General features: G+C 43.3%; 1 protein-coding gene across 10 annotated transcripts in view; it reads left to right on the plus strand.

The window, feature by feature from the left end:
- The first annotated feature begins 3,010 nt into the window (after window positions 1–3,010).
- Window positions 3,011–27,912, plus strand: part of OSBPL3 (oxysterol binding protein like 3) — a 95,486-nt gene continuing 70,584 nt past the window's right edge. For 7 of the 10 annotated variants that reach the window (XM_075419123.1, XM_075419122.1, XM_075419131.1 and 4 more), the window contains exons 1-2: window positions 3,011–3,247; window positions 26,426–26,548. The gene's annotated coding sequence lies outside the window, so the exon portion shown is untranslated. Of the gene's footprint in view, window positions 3,248–26,228; window positions 26,300–26,425; window positions 26,549–27,912 lie in introns of all 10 variants that reach the window. The other 3 variants (XM_075419125.1, XM_075419124.1, XM_075419127.1) reach the window with 3 other exon arrangements.

Here is a 27,912-nt window from a genome sequence, read left to right on the forward strand (position 1 = left end):
ACAATTCTGCTGTTGCTCACACATTCTTGGCCACAAGGATACTGATACATATATTCCTCTGCTGTAAACGTAGAAGCTCTTCACAAGTCTTATTTGTCTTAGTTGTTCAGCTCAAACCGTAGGACATACAAAACTTGTATTCCACAATGAGCTTTTCTGTTTGGTCCATATAAGTAGCATGGAAGTTGTTCACTCACACGAGGCGAAGATTGCTTAAACATGAAACACCACTACATGTCTTTGAGTTCAATAGAGATGCAGTAATTATTTTCACCTAATAATAAAAAAAAAAAAAGCTGGCAATCAAAAGACAATCCCTTTCATTGCAGCACTGGAAACATTATTGTGAACTGTCTTTACAAAACCACAGTAAAGAGCAAGCTGAAATGACACACATAGTGGTAGAGGTTTAATTCAGGCCACGTAATTTAATTCTGAATTATATTAGATCAAAGGGAAACTGAACTAAAAAAAATACCTGTCGGATTACGCAGAATGGAGTTTGTCTTCTTAATAGCTCTGGAAAGATTAAAAGCTCTGGAAAGTCATAAGGCTTCATCAATCAGAACACAAAAACCAAAGAGCAAGGATAAATCGAAGGTTAAGTGCATGGTGCTGAGGAACACCCTAACCACCTTCCTTTTACTGTTATAAACTGGATGGGTTTGTGTTGATGGACCTATTAAGAAGGAAAACAGCAATCTATATTCAGACAGAGGCTTTCTGCCTATACATTTCCCGTGATGTGTTCAACCATCTTGTACTTTGCCATCTCAGTTAAAAGACTGTCACTATTTCTCTGTGTGTTGATTTTCTAACAGAAAGAACGATCTTCTTGTCAAAGGGCTGCCTATTAATTTATTTCTAAACTTTTCTTTAGCCCAGGAGAAGAAAGCACTGCAACATTTTTTCATTGTTTCTGCTCAACAGAAGGGCAGAACAAAAGGAAATTAAACAAAGCCCTAAATCCATAGAAAGATCAAACTTCTTCCTGCTGTAACTCCTGTGAAATAATTTAATACTGACCAGAAATGTGCTCAGTCCACGGTTTTGCTGTGATGAACACAGGAACAGTAAATGTTCTAAACATTTCAGGAACCTCAAATAATGCAACGTCTATACGGCAGGAATCAAGATGGAGATAATGGACTGCAAGAGAATTTTATTTTTGCTTTGTTTTTTCCTTTTCAATGCAGGGTCTGGATTCTGTACATCCTCATGGAGCCACCCAGTTCCTTTCTAAATCAAGAGGTGGTCTGAATTTGGTTTCAGTGGGAGTTGGAACAGGCCACACATGCATAGGAAACATACTGTTACTTAACAGTACGTTATCACATCATGTGATCACTAGAAAGGTGTACCAACAGCATATTACAATTGCCTAATTTGTCCTTAACTGATTTGCCGCTGCAGGCTATTTGGTGCCTTTAGTTCAACAACTGTGCTCTTTAAAAGGGCAGTGCTAATTTTGTCCTAAAACTTGTATTTATAAAATCAAACTTTTATAAAACATAAAGACTAAGGAATTGCTATATGCTATTGTTAAATTCCATTTGTTTGCAAGCTGATAAACACCCTGTGGCAATGCCTGAATTCCCATACAGCAGCAACTTGAATCTACATTAAACAATATATTCAAAACTAGAATTGCTTCTGTTGCTTTTCGTTGACTTTGTTGCTTCACGCTGACCAAAACATCACTGCTTGAGTTTTCCTTGTGTAGACAGCATCTCCTTCAGCCATCATCAGGCTGCATGGCTACAGTCAGCAGCGGAGACAACAGAAATCCTCTCTGCTGTAGTAGTCTATGGGCCAGCTCTGAAGGCGGCATTCGAGGCGTTTGCGTCACTTTGGGTTCTATCATTTGGGAAGCCTCCGCTGGATAGTGTACTTAATAAATGTGATAGTTTGTAGTGTCTCTGAGGCTCTTGTAAGACTTCGTTCAAAGTGGAAGGCACTGCTCTACTCCCGGGTTATGGTACCACAAGTTCCCGTCCATGAGTACCCTTCCTACCTCTTGGAACGCCACTCGTGCTTGCTTTTCCAAGTGCTTCTGCTCTTTTCTAATGAGGTATGAACGGCAGAAATGAAGAACAGGGTTTCTGCTTCCTGTAATTGCTCCGGCTGAGAAAAGCACCAAGTTCTGAATGGAACCGAAAAGCAGCCGACCAGTTAGGGGCATGAGAGGCTGAGCAGGCAAATCGCAGCGGTTCTTCCCGCCCCCCTCCTTCCTCCTCAGTGTGGATTAAATCGCGCTTTGCAAACAGAAGCTGTGCGGGTTGTGTGCCAGGTCACATCCCGCATGCGGTAATAATTTTGGGAAGACTGAGCGCACACATGAAAGGGTTCGTGGAAGCAGTCCAGCGCGCTTCTAGCGGCTTGCATCTAATTAGTCATTCAAGTTGTTTCTTTTTAAACCAGACGCCGAGGGACCGTCTAATTTTAGGATGCCGGGGAAGCGGAAGCGGAGGGGGACGGGGCGGGGTGTTTCTCTCCCACCGGAGGAGCCCGGCAAGGCCGGGCGCGGGGAGCGCTCCCCGGTCGCTGATGCCCCCCCCCCGGGCCGCTGCGGGACCAAGACCCGTCGCACCTCGCCCCGCCGGCGAGAGGAGCCGCGCCCTCGGGACGGGGCGGCTGAGGCAGGCATGGCTCCCCGGGCTCCGAGGCTCCCGCAGGGCCGGTGCGGGATCAGCTCCGCGCCTCGCCCCCTCCCCTGAGGCACCCCGCAGCCTGCCCGGTCCCCGCTGCAGAAGGCCGGCCGGCCGGCGGGCGGGCTCGGCACCGGCTTAGCCCGGGGCTCCCGTCCCCGCGGCTCTGTCCCCGCGTCCCCTCAGGGGCCGCTCCCCACCTGTCCGCCGGGCGCTGCCCGTGACGTCATGGAAACACCCCCGCTCCAACGGCCGAGGAGGACGGGCGGGAGTAACGCCTCCTTCGTACGGGGAGGGGGGAAATGAACGGGCGCTTCCCGTTGGTCAGCGCGGCTGCCAATCGAGCGCGGCGGACCCGCCTCCGCTCCCTCTCCTGGACGTTCCCCAGATTCCGAAGGGAGCGGAGCTGTCGATCCGCGCGCCCCTGCCCTCCCCACCGGGACCAGCGCAGGTAGAGCGGTTCTTTATGGTTGCGGTTGTCGCTCCCGCCCGACTCCTCCCTCCCTCCTTCCTGCTGGCTGCGGGGCGTCGCTGCCCGAGGGCCATGGCGGGGCCGCCCGGCGGGCGGTAACTCGGCCGGCGGCAGGTGAGGAGCTCAGGTGGGTGTCCGGGCGGGGCTGGAAAAGCGGGGCCGCTCCCTAGTCGCGCCGTAGGGACCGGGCAGCGGGGGGGGGGCGGCGTGTCGGGGCGTAGCCCCCCGGGTGGGCGGGCGGGCGGCGGTTGAGGCCCCCCTTGCTGAAGCGCCGGGGCGGGCGGGCGGGCGGCGAACTGGGCACGCGAGAAAAGTGTCTTTTTACCACACGGAAAGCACCTTTCTCCCCCAGCTCGCTGCGAGAGCCCCGAGCCGCTCTCCGGCCACCTCCTGCGGCCCCCGGGGGTTGCTGAGGGCTGCTCGCGGTTGATCGAGCTCCCGGCGCGCAGCGAGGCGGAGCGGGTTCCCGGTCAGCCGCGGGGCGTCTCCCGGCCGAGCGGAGAGGCGGCTTTCCCGGGGCAGCGGGCGGGCAGCGGCCGGTGTCCCCGCCGGCTGCGTGCTCCGGGGAGCCGGGCTGGCTGTAAGATGTAACTTCAGCAGCCGCGGGCGTGTTTGCGAAGCCGCCGCTCTCGTCTGAATCTGGGGTTCTCCGCGCTCGTTGTCAAATAAACAATAACGGCGGCACGTTTTATTTCTTCTTGCCCACGTCTGCAAGAAAATAAGTTAATTAAATGCGACCACTCCGGTTTCCAGGTTTTTTTAATTCCCCTCTGAGGACAAATTAAGCAGTATGAGCATGTAAATACTCCATTGCATGAAAACTGTTGGGTGCAGTTCACCGACAGTGAGGTACTCTTCACCGACACTTGCTGCTTTATTTTTCCTTGGAGGGTATCTAGAATGGCTACAGAAAAGAGTGTTTAATAAATTTTCTTCGTCCTTGTAAGGTAGTTTGTCTGCCTTACAGTTTTGTCCTAGGCCTCTAATGATGGTAACAAGTGTTCTTCCTTCTCTGCTTTCTTGAGAAGTGACGAAATGAAAAGTTGGTTGTTGCTTGATCCATCGACTTTGGTCGATTAATCATAGCATTCAGAATGTTTCACGCTGCTTAATTTCAACTTGTGAGTCTGGTTTAAAGCAAGTATTTTCATGGACATTTTCTGTAAAGCTGTGGGTAACAACAGTTTTAACTTCCATGATCTTTGTTTTTATTATTGAAAATGTTGAAGGTAAAATCTTCATTAATATTCCCTAGTCTGTACTCCGATAGATTAAGCTAAATATTTTCCACTGTAGCTTCTAGCCTGTTGACAAAACAGTAATGTTCACAACTCCTTATTCCCTTTTTCTTTACTCTGGTATCCCCCACCCCGCATGCTGAGTTTAGGTCCGTTTGTGTCCTCATCATTTTACATAATATGTGCATTTACATGCGGGAAAGGTGGGAGGGGAATTTTAGGGATCGGAGATGCTTTCTGTGTATGAGTGTGCACGTGTGTGTGCTGAACAGTTGTGGTTGGGCTGAAATTACTGGTATGTTCACCAAGGACAGGAAATGATGGTGAGAGGCAGCTGGAGCCTGCTTACTGCAACACTGCGTGTGTGGCTAGCTCATTCACTTTTGCATATGTAAGTATACTGTATTTTATACAAAACCTTATTTGGGTTTTTTTTGGTAGCTGTGCGTATGTCATAGCACAGAATTGGGTCTAGTTCAAACCGCAGCCATTATAAATGCATGCATGTCAGTCTAACAAGCTCTTCTTCATTTGTTGCATTATGTAGGTTTTGTTACACGCTGTGTAGAAAGTAGAGTGAAATAGGACATAATTCTGGCAGTCTGAGATCTTATGGTTTCTAGTTGTCAAAATGAGTTTTCAGTTTCTACAAACTGTGCTCTTATCAATTGACATATGAATTGTGTTTTCGATAGGAAGGTTTTCTCATTTTGTAGCTAATACATTTTAGGCTTTAATTTGATTTGTTGTAATGTGCATTTCAAAAAAATGCAGCGATGAACGAGGCAGCAGAATGAGTATGGGACTGTGCAGTCATGGGGTACTTTTATACGTCAGAAGCAGCACAGCATTTATATCAGCATCTTTTGATCTCATTGAAGTTAGTAGAAATTTCTCCGCTGATTTCAGTTATGTTAAGATATGACTCAGCAAAGGCGTGAAGTTTTGCTGGTAAAGGCTAAGGGATACTGTGATACACCACTGCTAAGGTGGCCAAAGAAAAATCTAGGAGAATCTAATTGCTTCCTTCTGTATCAAGTTTCAGATAATAGGATGCAGATATTGTGAGATCTGACAAACAACTCTTCAGACTGGGACTAATGTGTTTCTGTTACCAAATTCACCCGCTCTGCTCATTGAGGTGCTGTATTTTTGTGTTTGCCTTCTGCCTTTGTGGTTATGTTTAAGCACTATACTTTGGGGGACAGACATTGTTTTTAGTCTCCTGTGGCTGTCACTTGTGGTACAAGTATATAAATCCTTGAATATTGACCCTGGAAATACATGTTTCATTGCTTTAGTTTCTCATTTATCTGAAGGATGAGGAGGTTTTGTATGTGTAATGTTCTGTCTGTTGTGGGTACTTGTCATTATTCTGCTAACATAAAATGCATCTCCTCCATGTTAATTTCCAATTAGTCTAGAGTGAACTTTGCTGTCTGCCTTCAAGGCTGAGTGATGTGGGTGTTGATGGTAATAAATACCACAATTTAGTTAAAGTTGGAAACAGAATAGTGAAGAAAAGCGCAGCTGTGGGTCTGATCCCAAGAGGCAGGATATCTGTAACTCCTTCTCCTTTCAATCTGTTTTAGGTTGTTGCTCATGCAAAGTTCTTGAAGCTGCTTGTGTCTTTCACGTAGTGTGTATGTTCAGAAATAGCAGATTCTATTATATATAAAGTTATGACAAGAATCAACACAGTGTTGGAGTAGTGGTTTTGGAGCTCTGCCAACTTGAAACTCAGGGCACAATGTTGCAAGTTGCTTGAAACATCAAAAAAAAAAAAAGGGGGGGGGGGGGGGGAAGGTTGGGAACAGCCACAGTGGAGAAAGAAAACTTGCACAAATTGTTTCTGACTTTCTATATTCAGGTGTCCCAGCTGAGATAATTGTTAAATGATCAAATGATCAGAGGGTTTTTTGTTTGGTCTTTGTTTTTTTTGTTGTTTTGTTTGTTTGTTTTTTTAATAAGACTTCAGTGACAGTTCTAGTACCTGCCCTGTTAGTGAAAGCAGTGAGCGCTGTAAGAAGTGCTAGCTGAGACCGAGAAATGCGTCGGGTCAGTTCAGCACATTGCAGCCGAGCCTCTACTGTCCTGCCTGCCCGGTGTGCCAGAACAGCACTGGCTTGGTGCAAGCTCCTTAGGGTAGAAGCCACGTGTTTGTGTATAGCACTAAGCACGGCAGCGCTTAATCCTATTTCAGGGTCTGGGTGCTCCATGGTACTAACAGTGAAAGTAAAGAAATAGAGTTCAGTTGCTTTTGATGTGGAACATGCTAAGCAATTTTTGCAATGCCTATTTGCTAATGATTCACAGTCTTTGGATGAAGGCTATTCTAGACATGGCTCTTGAATATCTTTCTGTGGAAAATAAGTACTGATAAGCGTGACTTGAGTGGAATCCCTGTTATGTGCAACAGGAGGGAGGAATAAGAGTGAGAACTGACTTTCACTGACCTCTAAGCCCTAAGCTGAAGTAGTGCATTGAGAATAGCTATGAGCTTCTAGCTCTTCAACAGATCTCCAAACTTACTAATCGTGTATCTGGCTGTAAGACGGCCTGACATAAAGATAGTGGCTGCCTAATAGCATCTGGTAAATCACAGAAGACAAGTTGCAGATATGTTTCTTTATGTGCCTCTGTGTTGTTTTTTTGATTTTGTAACAGTTTAGACTCAACCTGAAAAATCCTTCCTTTGAAGTCATTGAAAGGCATATGAGCCAAGCTCTGCATTTCTTGTCTGACCAAGAGGTGTGTATGCATCTGTGTTTCTAGACTTCTCACTTTCAAGTCCAGTTGTTAAATTACAAGTACTTGAACTGAAGATTCCCTTTTTAGTCTTTAAGTTGTGGGGTTTTGATGGCTGAATCATATTTAGGTTGGCAAACACAGCTGCTGCCATGTCAACACTTAATTATTTCCTTCTGCACGTTTTCTTTGGCAGTTATGTTAACATGGGTGTGTAAACAAATCTCTCTTTCTTCTGCCTTCCATTGTAATGCGTGAATTGGGAATTAAGGAGATTTTTGTTTTGATTCATCTTTCCATAATAGCAACTTTTAAAGTGATAGCTTCAGATTTGTGCCTGCTTGTTGGTTGAACTGAAACCTAAAAAACTGTCACATCAAAAAAGTGGTAGTATGCGGTGCTGCAGTTGTCATGCAGCACTTGTATTTAACTGCTGTTCTTAGAACAAAGACAATAACAATACAAAATAGTAAAGGTGAGAAACTAATCCTTGTTTGTACCAGTGTTTACAACTATTCTGTATTTACTGTAATAATACATGTTGGATTTCAGTAATGACTCTTTGTTGCTGTTAGAAAACCCTGAAGCATTTGGCTTTCTGGCCATTTGGTGTATCCTCTGATGAATGTTTTTAGGGTAGAAGTCTGAAATGTTTTCACTCGCTGAATGTAGTCATACTCTTTCTTCATCTTAATTTCTACCAATTCTGTTATTAATGCTCATGATGCTACTGCAAAGACTCTATTATCACAAGTGTCATCTCTTATCTGCTGTGGCAATCACTTAGGTCACTTTTAGGTCACCCCTCTCTCTGATCTGACTTACACCACTTTTTCTTGTGATTCTGGAGGCTTTTCCTAGTCGCAGTGTATGCATTGTTACTGTTCTGATTTTAGTCTGTTCCATTTTTGTATAGTTGCTGGGGAAAATGAATGAAACTCCTGGTCTTAATGGTTCTGATAAAGAAAAACTGTGTGGGTATACTCCATTTGCCTTACATGTTTACTTCCTTCTGCCTGGAGAGAGTAGCTGAAACCACAGAAAAGACAATTTCTGAACAGCTTGTCAATCACCAACAGAACCATATGTGCAGGAGACTTTATTCTTCGTGGTGCACAAGCCCATCTGTGTCACTTAATGCTGCTTCTTACAGAAGGTTAAGTCCTGCCCTTCAAGTCTTCACGAGTAGAGTACGATATAGGTCTCTGGCACTGTTTTCTTCCACTTTACCAACCACACATGTTTAAAAAAGAAAAACAAAAAACACAACAAAAATTGTTGCGATGTCTCCCTCTTCTCCAAGATAATCACTTTGTCAGTGTGTCTAGAAAAATAGCCTTGAGGAGGGATAGAGAGAGTTTCTTCACATTCTTAGTTCCCCAAGTGAAATGTACAATTCTTATTTTTACAGAACTTTTGCAGTGGCAACAGACGGCTTTCAAACTAGCCTTGATAAGTTTTATTGTCAAAAGGGTTCTGCTGCTGCCTCAGGCTGTGAGGTGTAATAGCAGTATCTCCCGTGAACACAATGCAGAACATGTCTTGCTCGTACTGGCACCTAGAACTACTCTGGCTGCAACTGTATTGCTAGCAAAGAAGCTTATTGTACTCTGAAGGAGAGTGAATAGTTCTATCATTTCTTTCTATATCCCTTGCTTCTGACAAACATGAGTGCAGAGATTCCCCTAAACAAACCTTTGACAGCATAAATGGTGAATTTAAGTGCAACTTATAAAGTAGAGGGGGAGGAAGGAGGAAGTTTCGCTATGAATATGATTCAGTCACTGATGGTCTTGTGTACCGTAAAAAAAGAAACAGTGCGTGTCTGTTAATCTTCTGTGGTACTGCTTGAGCGCTTTAAAATAACAAAGAGTAGATCATCAATAGCAACGGGGATCCCGAAGACATGCTAGTGATTACTGTCTGCATGCCGGGGAGCTGACGAAGCTAACTCCAAAGGATGTGGGCTACTGAGTCTTTGCTGGTTTGTTAAGATGACTGTGGTAGGAGTTTGTGGTGGGTTTCTCAGGTTCCCTCCCTGATACCTTGTTGCCTGCCAAAGGCAGGCAGGCTGGCGCTTGCCAAGAGATGCATTTCTGCAATTTGGTACCCATGTGGGGTTTCCTCCCCACAACTGGATATATCTGCGTCTGCAGCTCAGTAGCACATGACCTGTCAGTTCTTGGGAACTACTCAGCCGTTTAGGTAGCAGATGTTCTAAGAACCTGCTAGTTCGTTTTTTTAGCAATGATTTCACCACCTCAAAAGAAGCAGGCCACCTAGCATGCGTCAGGCTATTTGGAGCTGGCATTATTGCTAAAAGGTTGCAGGTCTTTGCTTTGTAAATAAGTGGTAATGGAACAAAGAAACAAAAAATAATAAGCAAAAAGTGTTATTAAGACTATGGCTGAAGATAAGATCTCTCCCTAACTTTTTTTTTTTCCAGTAAGTGATTAATAAAGGCTCTGTGGTCTACCCTGGTGCTGTCATGTCCTGAAAACTTCTCAAAAGTGCATCTTACTTGCTGCTACTGTTAAAAAGGGTTACTTGAATCACTTGGAACAGCCATGTTTCCTTAAAAGATAACATTCTGATAATGGCTTTGTCACTTCTTAAGATATGTAACAGGATAGGACCAGAGGCAATGGGCACTGAAACACAGGAGGTTCCCTTTGAACGTCAGGAAGTATTTTTTTCAGTATGAGTATGACCAAGCACTGGCACAGATTTCCTGGAGGTGTTGTGGAGTCTCCCTATTTGGAGATATTCAGAAGATGTCTGGACATGGTCCTGGGCAATTGGCTCCAGGTGGCCCTGCTTGAGCAGGGGGGATGGACCAGATGACCTCCAGAGGTCCCTTCCAATCTCAAGCATTCTGTGATAATTCCACTAGTGTATTATGAAGTTTAATGTAGTGCAACTCTGCTCTTCAAACTCTGTTAGATCTAGAAATGATTTTGGAAAAGCCAGTCAGAGTCCTGGTGTTCTTTTCCAGTCTTGCCTGGGCCTTAACTGAGTTGATAAGCAACCTTGTGGTTGGGATACAGGTAATCTTCCAAACAGCAGAGTGCAACCATTGTTGGAATAGGCTTCTTATGGAGGATTGGTGGTGTCTGTCTGACAGAATTTCATTTCTAGAAATAGAAGAGAACTAGAACTAAGGGTATTTGCAGATGCCGAGGTCAGATAACAAGCAATTTGTATATGAAGATAAGAGAATCTAGGCTAAATCTAGTCCTGTTATTGAGCTCTAGTAACAACGATGTTGGGAAAGAAGAGTTGATATTTCTTGTTTGTTTTCTGCTTAAGGTCGAACAATGGAAGGAAAAGAATTTCATTATTGGTCTACAGGACTTTCTTGTGCCTTGGCAAGAAAGCTACTGTTTTTTAAGAAGTGAATTCAGTAGGTGTAACCTTACTAGCATCAACAAATACTATTTACTGGATAAAATGATGGGCAGCTAAGATGCATCATGGACCCTCATTTGCCTGCCACTGTGCTATCTGTACCACTGCTAGGCTAAGCGGGCACCCAGCTGGGTTTAGATTCCTGGACTGGATATGAGGGGCTGTTTTGCCATGTTTTTCTTAACCTTCTATCCAAAAAACAGATGTAAAGGGAAATTAAATCTAGAGTTTAGGTGCTGAGTGAAATATTGGGCCAAAGTATTATGATTCTTGTCTTCTATAACTGAATGGTACTCATATTTTTTTATTGAGTGAAGTAGCTAGGAAGTAGCAATTCAAAGCTCTTGCACTACTGCTACATTGCTGAAATTCAGGAAGTATAAAACTCATTCATTCTTTCCTGTTGTATTTAAAAAAAAAAAAAGTGATATCACTGAGTACATTTGCAGATTTGTTACTGTCCTTCAGACCCATCTATCTCATCTGCAAGGCATTAAAATCAGAAGCGCTCAGCATTGTGATAACGTCACAAAACTAAGGCTTGCTTACTGAATATCTTCCAGTGCTTAGAGAATCTCAAATTGTTGAGAGAGGGGAACTTTTACTGAGGTAGGGAACTGCTCTTGTATATGAATAAAGTTCTTGCCTTTTAGCTGATGTCCAGCTTGTTTTGTTGAAACAAGCTTAACATACTGTTTCTTAGAATAAGAATAAAAATGCACTGCTGAAATCATGTTGTTTAATTCAATACACTGAATAAGTATGGAACTTCATTTCAGATTCAGAGATAAGATGTTAGAATTTTCCACATGATAGCTGAATCTAGGCTGTCTCTAGGCTTCCCACACATGCACACACACGTTATTTCACAGCTTATTTTTCTGAGTATAATTCTGTATTGTACCGTACTCTTTGAAGTTCAGCAGGATCAACACTTCCACTTGAAAATCAACAGCAGAGCCATTGCCAGGATGTCACTTTGGCAATTAAAACTTATTGTTTGTTGTTTTGTTTTTTTTTTTTAAAAAGGAAAAAAAAATGGTATTGTCAGACTTTCACAAAATGGAATATTTGATAAGGGTGACTTGTAAATTTTTTTTTTCCCCTTTGTTGCAGGAACACTTAAGTATACGAGGTCACTTTCTTCTGCCATGTCATATGCATGCAATTGCTGGTGTACTGAAGATCGCTGACTGGTGGTAATCTTACATTTTAAAAGATCAAATTTCAAGTTAATGGGACACTATTTAGTACTTTTGAATGGATACAAGGTTGTTGTTTTCAGCAGGCAGCTTTAATAATCTGCTTTTAGTCCTAGTTGATTAGTTTGATAAGCTGAGCAGGGAAGATGCAACTTCCCATTTATTTCTAGCTGTATTGCCAGCTCGCGCGCTCTCTCTCTCTTTTTTTTTTTTTTTTTTTTTTTTTTTTTTTTTTAGACAAGTGGCTTCCTTAATTTCATAGTAATCCAGTGTCAGAACAGTGGCTGTATCTCAGCATCATCAAGGGACTGAGTGTTCCCACTTTGGAAAACGTTTGTGGGGCTTGTCTGTGGTGGTGACTGCATCCTACTTGAAGAGGCTTAGGAACTCTTGGTTTCTGAGGCATGGCTCAGCATTTGAACACATCCACATTTTCCGAACTGTGGATTCCGTTTCAGTCTTGATAATCCAGACATAATGACAGTTCACATTGAACTACCAAATGTTCCTTGCCAAATGAGCTTGAATTATTTACTTTAATATGTAAGTAAATAATACATATGTAAGTAAATAATGCACCCTCTGTTCAGTGCAGGATGAGAGTTGTTTGTTTCAGGTTTTCTCAGATTAAACTATTAAATAGTAGTTCAGTGTGCAGAGCCTTTCTGCAAAAGTCATCTTTGCTAGCTGTTAAGTGAATCTTATGTTCTAAACAAAAAAATATTTGTCCCTCGAATATTAGGAAGATTAGGCCTTTTTCACTATGACCTGTCTCCCAGCGCTCACAACTTGCAGAATGTGAATTCTAGAGGGTTTTTCATTCTTAAGGTCATTGCTCAACAGTCTGCAAGTGTATTGCCAAGCAGTCCACCTTGCGATGGGTTACTTAGACAGAAGGTGTAGGCTGTGCTTCTGTTGTGCATTACTTTATGAATAAAAGAATATCTCCTATATTAGCCTAGCTAATACACTTATAGCTGAGAGGAAGGGTGGTATTTGGGAAGGGAACTAGGGATGAAGAGCAGGCAAACAGATTTTTATATATATATCAGTGTACATAACTTTCATTCTCACTGTTTATTCTGTTTGACCAAACTGCTTTTTTTACTTCCACATGGTTTTTTTTTGCCCTTGAAAATAATGGGGGTGTTCTGAGTAAACACAGGCAAAATCATCTTATGAAACTTTTTTGCCCAGTCTGTGAATGCCACAGAAATTTTTGTGTGCAAGAATGTTTTGTGGAATGTAGGAGGAGTGCAAACAAAAATCACAAGGCATAGATTGGCTAGACTGGTGCTTGGATTGGCTTTGTTGAAGAAGGGAATTGAAGAAAACTGTTCTGATCCCTTATTCCTCACTGCACTGAGATTCTTAAACACTTGTTTCTGTGTATCTGAGTCCCAGAGCTTTAGAAACTGCAGTCATCATCTTCAGAAATGTATGGGCATGTACAGTATTAACATCAAATCAAGAAGAAAACGTTGACGAATTTCATTGTCAGAACTGATGTAGTAGAAGCTACATATGTGTCTGGTAGCCTAAATATTGATTCTAAAAAGTACAGTTTCCTTGATTGCCACCTTTTGAAACTAACATTCCTTAAAAAAAAAAATCGAACCTTTGTTCACAAGAGAAATAGAAATGAGGCTGAAGTAATTTGTTTTTATTAATAGAAACTTTAGAGTATTAAGGCAAGGTCAGTTTGCAGCCCAGATTAAATCAGCAATAGTAATGTTGAGAAGTGGTATATAGTGACTTCCTTGCTGAAAGTGGCTGTACTGACACATCACAGGACTGGAAGAGAGTTCCTGGATACTCATGTTCAATATTTGTTGCAGTTAATACATTTGCATATTCCTTTTTGTGAAGTGACCAAACATCATCTTAAAATAGTCAGAGCTTTGTCCCCAAAGCTCTGTTAGTGGTGTCCCATTAACAAATTCTTTCGAAACTTCACTGCTTTGACTAAAACTTTATTCCAGGATTCTGGGTCAATGTATCCATGACCAGTTTGTGCACCTGGCTAAAAAGGGTATTTTTCTCTCAGTATTTATAGGAGCATCTGCATTCCCTCTGAGCCTTTGTAAACTGGTTAACTTCATGCTCAGTTCGTGTTGGAGAGACTCTCCCTTTCCCTCAGTCAGTCTAGGAGACTTGCATTTAGACTTGAAGAGATGCAGAGAATCTTGTGATGTGGCTGTTTAGGTATGCTCATGGTATTCACTTCAGGACAATATTCTGCTGTCAGTTTTCCTTGCATAAGCTTACAGTAATATCAAGTATGTCTTAGGTGCTATTTTTTTGTTTCCTAACCAGATTAGATGCTGGCAGTGCCTTGCAAAATGACTTTTTTTTTTAATGCTTCTCTAATAGTCTCTGTAGAATATATCTTGCTTTGTGTCAAAGGGTAGCTTTGTTCTCTTTTCAGACCTTCTTTGAGTTCATGATGGAGTGAATGTGTAATCAGCTCATATATGAGAGTACCTTCCCCTCCTTTGTCACTTCCAGCTGTCATAGCAGGATGTTTGCTTGTCTTACTCCTCAGGCCCTGACCTTGCCTTCAGGACTGATGAACTACATTCCTTATCACCGCTTCTGTTCGTGTGATTCCTCTTACCTGGTGTAATAGTTGTTTGGTGCATCAGAGGTGCCTCTATACTTTTTATCAGCAGTAATTTTTATTAGACACCTCAATTGACAGAATCACAGAATAACAGGAGTTGGAAGGGACCTCTGGCCATCATCTGTTCCAATCCCCCTGCTAAAGCAGTGCCACCTAGAGCAGGTTGTACAGGACAGCGTCCAGGTGGGTTTTGAATATCTCTAGAGAAGGAGAATCCACAATCTCCCTGGGCAGCCTGTTCCAGTGCTCTGTCACTCTGAGTGAAGAAGTTCTTCTTCATGTTCAGACGGAACTTCCTGTGCTTCAGTTTGTGCCCGTTGCCCCTTGTCCTATTGAAAAGAGTCTGGCCCCATCCTCTTGACACCCACCCTTAAGATATTTATAAGCATTTGTAAGATCCCATCTCAGTCTTCTCTTCTGCAGGCTAGACAAGCCCAGCTCCCTCAGCCTTTCCTTGTAGGAGAGGTGCTCCAGTCCCCTAATCATTCCCTTGTCACTAGTTGGACTGTTAAATAAAACTAGCCCCAAGATAATTCTTGGCAACCTCTTCCGGCGATCTGTGTCCAGCCTGATATTTTTTTTATTGTCTTCTGTAGCCAGTTACTTAGTTACTTTGCAATTCTTTTGCCACCTTTATTGAATTTTTGTTTAATGCAGCTGTTGTGAGGTCCAGATGAGATCTACCTATTTTCCTTGTCTTTTTTCAGTTTTTTTAAAAAGAGTTAATATTACCATTGACTTTGGTATTTCCTTCTGACTCTTTGACTTAATCTGAAATCTTGAATATTACTGATTGTAGCAGGGCTGATTTATTTTTCCTTTTCTCCCCTCACCTCTAACTCTAAAGACAGGCTCTTCTGCCGTTATAGAGTATCTCCCTATTTTTTTTTTGTCTGCTTAAAAGGTATAGATTACACTTTTTAAATGCCTATATTGGCTAGAGGTAAGTAGGCACAATAACTTGAGAATGCATGAAAATTTTATTGGCAACTATACGTATAGTTTAATCTCCCTTTTCTTTCAGAAATCTGTAGCAGTATCATCTGTTTTCCTCAACTCAAGCTCAGGAAGCTGTTACTTTTGATTCCATGCTGGTTGTAAGAGTTTGCAGGCCTGTTTCATAGTAGACACCCTGTCTTTGTTTCTTTACTAAGAAACTTTTACTGCCAGGTTATTTCTTCACTTGGATTAAATCTGTTGTTGAAGAACTTTTTTTAAATATCTTTAAAATCAATTTTTTGGGGAGGTTTAACGTTATTCTTATACTTTAACATATGAGGTGCAACTTCTGTCATCAACTCCTTTCCCGCCTTTTTAGGAGGTGTGGGGAAGCTATTTATCTAGTTAAAGCTATTTCATCTTGCAAGTTGTCTACTGCACACTACATCCTGTAAGGCATTTCCAGACTCATTTCTGAAATTTCTTTTCATTTAATGAAGCAGGCAGCTAAGCATTATCAATTTAGAGAGTCTGAATTCCTCAGTGTAACTTCTCTGACTCACTTGAGTCATAAGCAAAAGGAACTAGTTGAAGTAGTCAAGTAATCTCCTGTAATGGCCAATTCACCATGATATTTTTCATTCTAATAAAATAAAATTAAATCTGTACCAAGGCTGATTTCTTGAAATCTGTTGCAGACTCCCAGTACTCTGAGCAGGACTGTCCTTTAAATAAAGTGCTTTTTTTTGTACATAAACAAATTCTGGTTGTTCTTTTGCAGTGGTGTGTTTGGTTTTTTTAAATCTATCACAGTTTTCAGTGGCATAGATACATACAGCTTCTACTGGCTTTTCTGAATAGCGTATATGTTTCAATATGTGTTTTAGCCACTACAACTGTTGTCCCTGTGATATCTAGCCTTGCATTTAATACCTATTTCAAGTTCATCAGTGTTGTAGTATCGGACTCTTCTGGGTTTGGTGGTTTTTTTTTAAGTACACAAATACTTCAAAATGTTTTATCTGGTCATGCTTGTCTACCAGGGCAGACTACTTGTGTGACTGACCCATGTTCTCATCCGTGTTAGGACTTTCAGTCCTTTATCAAATGATCGGAGTCCTTCTTCGCCACATCCTCATTTTCCCTTGCTAGTGCAGTGAGGTTAGATGTGGAGATTGCGTGTGTGCTCAACAACTTTCACTTCTCACTTTCATCTGTAAATCCCTTGTTGGGTGTGCCACCATGTCCTAGAGGGTCAGTGTCACCTAAACATCTCGAGAATGAGAGTCCATCAGCAGGAGAGTCCTGCTGAGTGACTCTGAATAGCGTTTCACCGATCTTTCTCTCTCCTTGTTATTTTAATGCCTCTTTATCAAATCCCTTGAGGTATAGCTGGATCAATTGTTTGAAGTCCTGCCATATAAATAATCATTAGATTTTGTACCCCCTCTCTGTTCTTTGACTGTAACTTAAGTAACCTTGAACACCCAGAAAGAATATAGCTTCAGATCAGCAGGGAAATACATAAAGTGCAAGGAGGAAGGGGAAGGGCTGATAAATGTGAATAATTTGATCAGATTGTGAAAGCATTCTCTTAAATGTGACTTTTATTTATCTCTATATCAAAACTTTAGAAAAATCTCAAGTTGCGTTTAAGTGAATATATACATATTTAACTGAAAAAGTTTATATATGACTTTCTTTCCCCATGAAGTCACAGGTGTATCAGTAGCTGTTGCTAGAGTTTTTCATCACCTATAGCTACAGCTAAATTCGTAGACGTCATAACGGGCGGCATCTATTTCTTTTTTCTGCAGGAAAAATTCTCTGAATAAACTTACTGTGAATAGGTTGCAGCTTTTGCAGGATGGTATGTATTTATTCTGGTGGATCCTGAAGGATGGTATATATTTACTCTGATGGATCTTGTTTTAACATAATCACATTTTGGTTAAAGCTTCCGTGAAAGTTTTGTGAATGTTTAGGCCTCAACTTCCTGACGTGAGGCTGATGGTGCTTTTCTGTTTTGGTTTGTTTTTTTGGTGGGTTTCTGCGTATATGTGTAACACTAAGAGGAAAAGAATCACAGAATCACAGAATAGTAGCGGTTGGAAGGGACCTCTGTGGGTCATCTACTCCAACCCCCCCGCCGAAGCAGGGTCACCTACAGCAGGCTGCACAGGACCTTGTCCAGGCGGGTCTTGAATATCTCCAGAGAAGGAGACTCCACAACCTCCCTGGGCAGCCTGTTCCAGTGCTCCGTCACCCTCAGAGAGAAGAAGTTCCTCCTCATGTTCAGACGGAACTTCCTGTGCCTCAGTTTGTGCCCATTACCCCTTGTCCTGTCACTGGGCACCACTGAAAAGAGCTTGGCCCCATCCTCCTGACACCCACCCTTCAGATATTTGTAGGCATTTATAAGGTCCCCTCGCAGCCTTCTCTTCTTCAGGCTGAACAAGCCCAGTTCCCTCAACCTCTCCTCGTAGTGGAGATGCTCCAGTCCCCTCACCATCCTTGTAGCCCTCCGCTGGACTCTCTCCAGTAGCTCTTCATCCTTCTTGAACTGGGGAGCCCAGAACTGGACACAGTACTCCAGATGAGGCCTCACCAGGGTAGTGTAGAGGGGAAGGAGAACCTCCCTTGTCCTGCTGGCCACACTCTTCTTGATGCACCCCAGGATCACATTGGCCTTCTTGGCAGCCAGGGCACACTGCTGGCTCATAGTTAACCTGTCGTCCACCAGGACACCCAGGTCCCTCTCCGCAGAGCTGCTCTCCAGCAGGTCCACCCCAAGCCTGTACTGGTGCATGAGGTTGTTCCTCCCCAGGTGCAGGACCCTGCACTTGCCCTTGTTGAACCTCATCAGGTTCCTCTCTGCCCAGCTCTCCAGCCTATCCAGGTCACGCTGAATGGCAGCACAGCCTTCTGGTGTATCTACCACACCTCCCAGTTTGGTGTCGTCAGCAAACTTGCTGAGGGTACATTCTAACTCTTCATCCAGGTCGTTGATGAAGAAGTTAAACAAGACTGGGCCCAGTACTGACCCCTGAGGGACACCACTTGTCACCAGCCTCCAACTAGACTCAGCGCCGCTGATGACAACCCTCTGAGTTCTGCCATTCAGCCAGTTCTCTATCCACTTCACCGACCACTCATCCAGCCCACACTTCCTCAGCTTCCCCAGGAGGATATCATGGGAGACTGTGTCGAAAGCCTTGCTGAAGTCAAGGTAGATAACATCCACAGCTCTCCCTTCGTCTACCCAGCCAGTCATGTCATCGTAGAAAGCTATCAGATTGGTCAGGCATGATTTCCCCTTGGTGAATCCATGCTGACTACTCCTGATAACCTTCTTTTCTTCCACTTGCTTCATGATGGCCTCCAGGATAAGCTGCTCCATCACCTTTCCCGGGATGGAGGTGAGGCTGACCGGCCTGTAGTTCCCTGGGTCCTCCTTCTTGCCCTTTTTGAAGATTGGAGTGACATTGGCCTTTCTCCAGTCCTCGGGCAGCTCTCCTGTCCTCCAGGACCTCTCAAAGATGATGGAGAGTGGCTCAGCAATGACATCCGCCAGCTCCCTCAGCACTCGTGGGTGCATTCCATCGGGGCCCATGGATTTGTGGACATCCAGATCGCTTAAGCGATCCCTCACACAGTCCTCCTCGACCAAGGGAAAGTCGTCCTCTCTGTAGGCTTCTTCTCTTACCTCCGGGGCCTGGGATTCCTGAGGGCCAGTCTTAGCACTGAAGACTGAAGCAAAGAAGGCATTCAGTAGCTCTGCCTTCTCCGCATCCTCCGTCACCAGGACACCCGCCTCATTCAGCAGCGGCCCCACGTTGTCCCTAGCCTTCCTTTTGCTGCTGATGTAGTTGAAGAAGCCCTTCTTGTTGTTTTTGACATCCCTTGCCAGCTTCAATTCCAGGTGAGCCTTGGCCTTCCTCGTCGCATCCCTGCATGCTCTCACCACGTTTCTGTACTCTTCCCAAGTGGCCTGTCCCTCTTTCCACATGCCATGCACCTTTCTCTTCTGCCTGATCTCTGCTAGAAGCTCCTTGTTTAACCATGCAGGTCTCCTGCCTCCTTTGCTAAATTTCTTTCTCAGGGGGATGCATTGCTCCTGTGCATGGAAGAAGTGTTGTTTAAAAAGCGACCAGCACTCATGGACCCCCCTGCCTTCGAGAGCCCTGGCCCACGGGATTCCTCCCAGTAGCTCCTTGAAGAGGGCAAAGTCAGCCCTCCTGAGGTCCAGGGTTTTGATCCTGCTTATTGCCCTGCTTCCTCCATGCAGGATCCTGAACTCGACCATTTCATGGTCACTGCAGCCGAGTCTACCTCCAGCCTTCACGTCCTCCACCAGTCCCTCCTTGTTTGTTAACACGAGGTCCAGCAGCGCGCCTTTCCTTGTTGGTTCCTCCACCACTTGCATCAGAAAGTTATCATCGATGCTCTGTAGGAACCTCCTGGATTGCGCCTGCCTAGCTGTATGGTCTTCCCAGCTGATGTCAGGGTGGTTGAAGTCCCCCATGAGAACCAGGGCCTGTGACTGTGAGGCTGCTTGCAGCTGCCTGTAGAAGGCTTCATCAACCTCCTCCTCCTGGTCAGGTGGCCTGTAGTATACACCCACCGTAATGTCACCCTTATGAGCCTGTCCCTTAATTCTAACCCACAAGCTTTCAACTCCTTCTTCACTTGCCCCCAGGCCAAGCTCAATGCATTCCAGTTGCTCCCTCACATATAGAGCAACTCCCCCACCTCTCCTTGTTGACCTGTCTTTCCTAAAGAGTCTGTAGCCATCTATGACAGCATGCCAGTCATGCGAGTTGTCCCACCACGTTTCTGTGATGGCGACCAAGTCGTAGCCGTCCTGCTGTATAATGGCTTCCAGCTCCTCCTGTTTATTGGCCATACTACGTGCATTGGTGTAAACACACTTGAGCTGGGCTGTCAATCTCACCCCTGGCCTTGGCACTCCAAGCCTAGGCTCATCCCTAGTGAGCTGGGCAATATCCCCTTCCCCCTTCGAACCTAGTTTAGAGCCCTCTCAATGAACCCTGCCAGCTCGTGGCCAAGAATTCTTTTCCCCCTTTGTGATAGCTGAGCTCCACTTGTTGCCAGCAGGCCCGGTGCTGTGTATACCTCCCCATGATCAAAAAAGCCAAAATTTGACCGATGGCACCAGTCCCTGAGCCACCTGTTAACCAGGTGAGTTTTCCTGCCCCTTTCAGTGCTGTCCCCTGCCACTGATGGGATGGAGGAAAACATCACCTGCGCCCCTGATCCCTCAACCAGTCGCCCCAGTGCCCTGAAGTCCCTTTTGATGGCCTTGGGACTTCTTTCTGCTACCTCGTCCCCGCCAATCTGCATTACCAAGAGGGGGTAGTAATCAGAAGGCCGCACCAGACCAGGGAGTTTCTTTGCAACATCCCTAACCCGGGCCCCAGGGAGGCAGCAGACTTCCCTGTGGGATGGGTCCGGTCAGCAGATCGGGCCCTCTGTTCCCCTCAGAAGGGAATCACCTATGACAATGACCCTCCTTTTTTTCTTAGTTGAGAAGGGGTTATGCTTCTGTGCGTGTTCTAATTTTGGAGAGGAATGTAAAATCTATCCAGTACTACTGGTGACAAGAAAACAAATCACCTTTTGCTGGCATCTTTTCTCTCCTGCTAATCCCCAGATCCAGACTGAGTGGACAGTCATATAATGCTACTGTAGCTGTGTGCTTACTTTCCCAGACTAATGCCACGGTTGCTTTGGCTGATCTCCACTGTTCTTCCATCTTTCTGCATGTGTCATGTTTTATCTATTAATTTCTTAAAAGGCAGCATGCAGTATGTTCCTACTCGCTGCATCTTGCATGGTGGCTTTAAATGTGGGCAGAGGGCTGAGAGGTGGTTTGGTGCTGGAGACTCATGCAGCCACACCTGGTATCTGGTCGCTGCTGCCCGAAAGCGGAACAGCTGATCTGGGGAGAGCCCCACGGAGTTCTAGGTCACTCAGCTCTGACTCACGACAGTTAACTCAAAACTCTTGATGGTAATGAGCGTCATGATTTTGTGCTTTATCAGAAGTGGATAAATGAAGTCTGTCTACGCCCGCACTGACAGCGGGGAGCCTTTCTGTTCTGCGGCAGCTCAGCTAGCAGTAGAGCATGGATGTTCAAATGCAGAACAGTGCATGTCAGGAGGCTCACTTTAAAATCTCTCTTAAGCAACAAATAGATGTAGTTCATTTATCCTGTTTTATCCAGCTTGGTCTGCACCTGAGAAATGGTAGGTCAGAGGACAGAAAAAGCTGTGGCATACTACCTTTGGTCTCAGTACCTACTCACCTCAGTAGATATTTCCTGGCAGGCCTCCAGCTGGCGCTCCTACAGTGCACGCACAGGTCTGGGCAAACTTGCAGTCTTAGCTGACCCATTTCTTCAGCTCTAATATGGCATTCAGTAACTCATATGGTCTGACAACCACTTGCTTTTCCATAAGTAGCATTATTATTCTTTTCCCCACTTGCTAAAGAAAAGGATGATGAGGACCAGAATTCTTAAAAATCAATAGCTCAGCTCAGTAAAGAAGAGAGGAAAGGATCAATGAAACCAGAGAGAAAATAGGTAGAGGGCACAAGCCAGGTGATGGTTTGAGGGGGAGGGAAGGGAGTTTGCAGTTATGGCCTGAGGGAAAGTGGAAAGACTTGTCATTGCAGCAGTGCCTCTTCTTTTTAATTTAACTTTCTGAATTGTAGAAAAATTGCGGGCACTTCAGTTACATAGTGACCTCTAAAATGAAGGTGAACATAAATGCTGAATCTGTGAACACTTTTCTAGCTATCAGCCAAATTTTCTGCCTGAAAACTGTTAGCAGCTCAGAGAAGGAAACTGAAAACTGCTATGCAGAACTCTTCCTTAAAGTTTTTGAAGTCTTTATCGTGTGTAAGAAGACAGAAGAGAGAATTTATTTCATGCCTTTATCAGGGTCCTGCAGTCTCTGCTGCCATGGCAGATGTTGGACCCTCTCGTGTATGTCATGCCAATCCAGCAGCTGCAGGGAAGGATCCAGCTACATGTGCGTGCAGGAGACTTGTTCCTCCTCTTCCTCTCCTGTGGTGCCTAGCTGGCTGGCACAGGAAGAAGCAAGTGGATACCTTGCTGGTGAAGGCAACATCTTGACTGGAAACACGGGGCAAGCAAGATTCAGTGCTGATAAAGCAACGAAATGGCTTAGTTTGAAAAGGGGTAGGTGTGCATGCTTCTGTCACCTGCTGTAACTGGAAACAGGGTGGTGGAATAAGAAAGCAATTGGTTTCTTGAAGATAGTTCTGAATGACTGTTGGAGACTCTAACTTAATCATCTTAATGGTTTGCTTCCTGCTTCTCTGGGGTAACATGCAACTGTGTATGCCTGCATGCTTTTTCTAATGGGGAGATTTTTCTTTCCTTGAAAGACAGAAAAGCTATGGGGGAGCTGTTAAATGCTGAAAGCTATATTTAGCTCATAGCAATTAAAGCTAGCACTATATAATGACACTTGTAACTAGCTTATCCATCATGCAAACTGTAAGTTTTTTAATGTTTGACTTCAATCAGACTTGGCATTACTGGCAGCTTTTGCTTACATGGATCAAACTCTGAATTTTAGAAAGCATGTCTGTTGCAGGTTGTTTTGGGCAAGTCGCTTTCTTACTGTTCCCTGTCATTTTGTTCCTAGTTCCATTTTCAGTGTAAACCAGTGTAATCCTGTGTCGCTTCCAAAAGGGGTAGTTCTGCTCTACATTCCTGTCTGCAGCTGCCTGATTTGCTCTTTTCACCTCTGGCATTCTGGCAGTATGTTCATGTAGTGAACTGGTTCAGCAGTGTGGCTAAAAATCTGGTGGTTTTCCTGGTTAGTTATTAATTGGATTCATTTCCCACTCTAATTCCACTCTATAGTCATGTTGCTACTGGTTTTAGTAGGAGTTGCCGCAGAAATAAATAGCTAACTTTGAGAAGGGAGAGAATTGACTGATTCCTCCCCAAGGGTTTATGTCTGCCTGCTGCAGATTTATACCAAATTACATTCTGTTGCCGGATTAGGTCTTTGCACTCCTGGTAGGCTCTTCCAGAAATAATTAGAAATGTGTAGCTGCTTTGGGACTACTCCAGTACAAAACAGCTTAATGAATCGTTGTAGAGTTGTTAAAAGGTCAGTTATTGCATTCATTCTTTTTTTTCCTTGGATGCCAAATAATTGATTTCCTCCGTTCTGCATTAAATGAGCATCCTTCTGTGATGCTCACATGAACTGTAGTCACCCACTGTGAGATATGTTCATTGTTCAATTCATCCTTCTATTCCAGTGTATCAGACTCTAGAATTTTTCTGATGTCTGCTTGTGAGTATGTCTGTACAAGTGTGTATTACTTTTCTATTTCACAGGCACAAAAAAAAAGTTATAAATCAATCAACAGTGCAGTTAAGCTGGTCTGGATTTCCCAGATGATTTTAGGAAGTGTGCACCTGTATTGCCAAATATTCAGAAACAAAATATCATATGGGTGCATCCCTATGCTCACGGATCAGACTAGATCACTGCAGCATGGTGGTTTGGGGAGCAGTGGGGAACATGGGACCTTTTTTGGACAAGCAAGTTGTGGGGAAAATTTCATTTTGGGAGGAGGAAGACTTGCTGTGTGTGCAAAAATGTGGAAAGATTATGGAACAACAAAGGCATCAGCTGGCTTTATGAAGTGACTAAGTGGTTGGTACAAGCCTCAGCTCCCTGGTTGACTTCTCCAATACCTTTAGAAACATCATTCAAGGTGAACACCCCTGCGTTTGGCTTATCCTCGGCAGCATGGAGTTCATGAATTCTGAAACTGTGAAGACAATGCCAAACTTTTAGACAGGGGGCTGCATAATAAAGTGGAAAATTCTGGATGTTGTTTTGGGTAACTCTTGGCTAAATAAAGGCTTTGAGATTTGAAATGGTGAAAATGGCAACTCCCCTTTCCTGTCCCACGGTCTGTGGTACTGCTGCGGAAGGTCTGACCTTGTGGCCTATGTTGAAAAACTCAATTATTTTTCTTGATTTTGGGATAGCGGGGTTTTTTTTTGGTTTGGTTTTGTTTTTTAAGCTGTCGTGTTTTGGGAGTTAGCACAGAGCTGCTGATGGCCTGATGTTCCTAGTGAGGGAGAATGCTTAGGTTGTGTTCCCTTGTATCTGTCACTTCCCTCTGGGCTCCCTCTAGGGTCCCTGCTATTTCAATGTCATATGTAATACACTCCTGATAACTAATGTAATTGTCTGAGCAATATCAGATTATTATTTTCCTATTTCTTTTACATTGTTCCTGTAAATAACATAAAGAATTAAAGGCACTATTTTTCAAAGCTAGGTTTGGGGTTTTTTTCCAAAGGCTTGTCATAAGGTGATTTTGTTGCCTTAACCACGAGAAGTTTTTAGTATATGGTTAGCTGGAAGTTATAAATGTAGAACAGCTTAATTTCCGAGTTACTGGGAAAAATGCCAGCCATAGATTTGGGAAAGTCTGAGTAATAAAACTGTAAAGCTGGTTCATCACTCAAATATGTTATTATTTCGGCTGCGTCTGCCCACTGCAGGCTCCTACAGGCTAAAAATGTCAATAGGCTCTTACATTAACAGCTATTTTAGGTCTCTAATCTTAAAAGGCAGCACAAATGAAGTAACCTTAGATTAATACAAAATATCAAAATTAATGCATCAAGTGTTCTTCCTCGCTCTAGTTTGAAACTTCCACCCTTAATATTTGGATAATTATTAAAAATACACAAGTTCATACATTAAAAAAATCTAATCCTAAATTTAGGTCGCAGATGTTTAGACGCCAAACCAGCTGGGGGTGGTAGCATTTTCAGGAATGTAACAAATAGAAGCAGCAAGGAATTGAGTAGAAACATGACATTAGGAGTTATTAAATGTAGACAAATGATAAGAGAAGGCTGAAGTATTGCTTAAACTCAATGAGTTGAAAACAGGGGAAAGGATTTCTTTTTTCTGTGGAAAATATGCTGACAGTTTAAGAATAATACTAAAAAAGGGCAGTAATGTCAATATTTCAAGAAATTCAGAAGAATTAGCCCATTACTGAAATGAAGCTGTGTGGTCTGTTGGCAGCATATAGGAAGAATAACTAAGAAAAAAGTTAAATTATAACTGCTAAAGCTATTGTTTTTAAAAAAACCACAAACTGCACAGTAGATAACAGCTCTGAATCTACGGTGCAAATAATTTGAAAAATTCTCTGTTCCTCATATTGATCTGGAAGAAAGATCAGGAAAGCCTCAGAGCACTGGAGGAAGCTTAATGATGTGCTATTTTTTATACGCAGTAAATGACACATGGTACTCAGACACTGGTTCGCCTGGTGTTGATTACAGACTTTTGGAAATATTATCATCAAGCTGATATGGGAACTGACTCAGTGCAACAGAAATTTAAATCAAATAATTGGAATGAAGCACCACACAGTTTGTGGATATACAGGCTAAACTATTGATCCTCTTAAGCTCAAATTGAGCACATTAAACTTTGTCATAAGCCATTTCTGTTCGGTAGTGTTCATACTGTACAGAGAAGTCCTGCAGGCTGCTAAAATTGTGAAATTTGATTGTCTTCAGAAAAAGTGCATTTGACTAAATGTCAAAATTGCATGTTGGTTGCTTCAAAGCAACAGTTAAATAGTGATATGAGTTTGTCAAAGAGTAGTACCCCCGGCATCTCTTTCTACGAAGGATTCTTCTTTCTATTTTTGTGCAGACAAGATATTTGAGTGGGTTCCCTGCACCCTCAGTAGAGTTACATACAATTCTGTATCCTTTGATCAAGAAAGATTTCTGTTACAAAATGTGTTGCTCTGTTAGTGTGTTAGACTAAAACTTCGTTGCTTAGTTACGTAGGAGAATGTTGTTAACCTGAACTTCTAATACATATCTTTCAGCAGAGGAAGATGTAGCTGTAGACGCTGTAATTTATGGAAATAGTTTGGCGGAGGGAACATAAAAAAACAAGGTAGAAAAATTTCCAGATATTCATATATTATATTCATTACCATCCCTTGTGATTCCCAGGTATGGAAGGACAATGCAGAAGGAAGTTCTGTTTCTCATCACATGTTTCTGTTTGTTTGTTTTTCAGATCCAACACTACGCTCATTAAGCTTACCACATCTTGACTAAAGGAATTGTTCATACTTTCACTGCCCGAACAGGAGAGGAGATTTGGATTCCTCACAGCTGGTACTAAGACTACCCACTCACTGTAAGTCAGTCTTCCTTGTATCATGGATGTGGTACCCTCCCTTTAGGAAAGCAGTTACACTGATGGGGAGCCTGTTTCAACCTAGAGAAGATGTGATGAAAGAAGCTATGTAAGAAGCTTCTTGCTATGAAGAATCATTCTATCAATGGAGAATGGGAGAGGACTGTAGTGTAGCTGGCTTTGGGGATGATACATTGTGCTTAATTGTATGTCTAGAAGAAGAATTGAAGGATGTAGCAAGGAAATGGAATAGGTAAACCTGAAATTGTGCTAATGTAACCTTATATTCTGCTGAGACAAGGGTAATTGTTAAAAAATACGTCAAAGCTGTGTTACTTTTGAGGGAACTAGAAAAAATATCACTCATCGGGTTGTACTGTGTTTGGATTCCCCTTAATCTTAGGCTTTGGGGTTTCCACTGGTCACCTGCCAGGTCAGGAAGGGACTGTATCGCCCATTGCGCCATTCAACTCTTTGTGGTTTGTGTCTCGTCCTGAAATGCTCTCTATGGACTGCAGCCAAAGATAGAACTCTGGCAAGGTTGTGATTATGTTCCCAGTGATACTGAAAAAAATCTTGTGTTGCTGGTGGGTGTGCTTTTGCCTGAGTGTTCACTAATTGTAAGATTTATCATTAGGAGGAAGTTCTGTCCCAAGTCATATTGCCGGTGATGGTACTTGTGGTGTTTTACCTTCTCTGGTAGCGTGTAAATATACTCACAGTGCATCCTGAATACTTAATAACTTCTCTATTGGGGTAGGATGTTCATAATACACTTGTGCTTCCTGGCTAGCTGCTTGTGCTGCATTTTAACTTTTTTTTTTAATATATACGTTCTTGACCTTTTTAACCTGCAGCTATTAAATTAGTATTATAGGGTTGTCCTGGTTTCAGCTGAGATGGAGTTAATATTTCTCTCAGTAGCTGCTGTGTTTTGGATTTAGTACCAGAAGAATGTTGATAACAGTGGTGTTTTCAGTTGTTGCTATGAAATCAAGGACTTTTCCCAGTTTCTCATATCCAGCTAATGGGCAGGTGTGCAGGAGCTGGGAGGGAGCATGGCCAGACAGAGAGCCAAGCTGGCCAGTGGAAATATTCCATACCATGGACATTGTGCTCAGTTTATAAATGGGGATTGGCTGGGAGGGGGCAGGAATCTGCTCTTCTCATTTCTGTGAATTTGAATCCTCTCTGATCTGGTAGTTCATACTTTTCTGTGAGTTCAGTCTTTTTTGGGAGTTATGTGAAATTTGGGAGTTTTGGCAATTCGTGAGCTCTGGGAAACCTGTGGGTTCTGTGACCACTGCTCGGGGACTGGCTTCAAATTAGTTGTTGGGCAGTGAGGTAAATTGTATTGTATATAG

Source organism: Opisthocomus hoazin, chromosome 4, assembly GCF_030867145.1.
Source record: "Opisthocomus hoazin isolate bOpiHoa1 chromosome 4, bOpiHoa1.hap1, whole genome shotgun sequence".
Lineage (NCBI taxonomy): Eukaryota > Metazoa > Chordata > Aves > Opisthocomiformes > Opisthocomidae > Opisthocomus > Opisthocomus hoazin.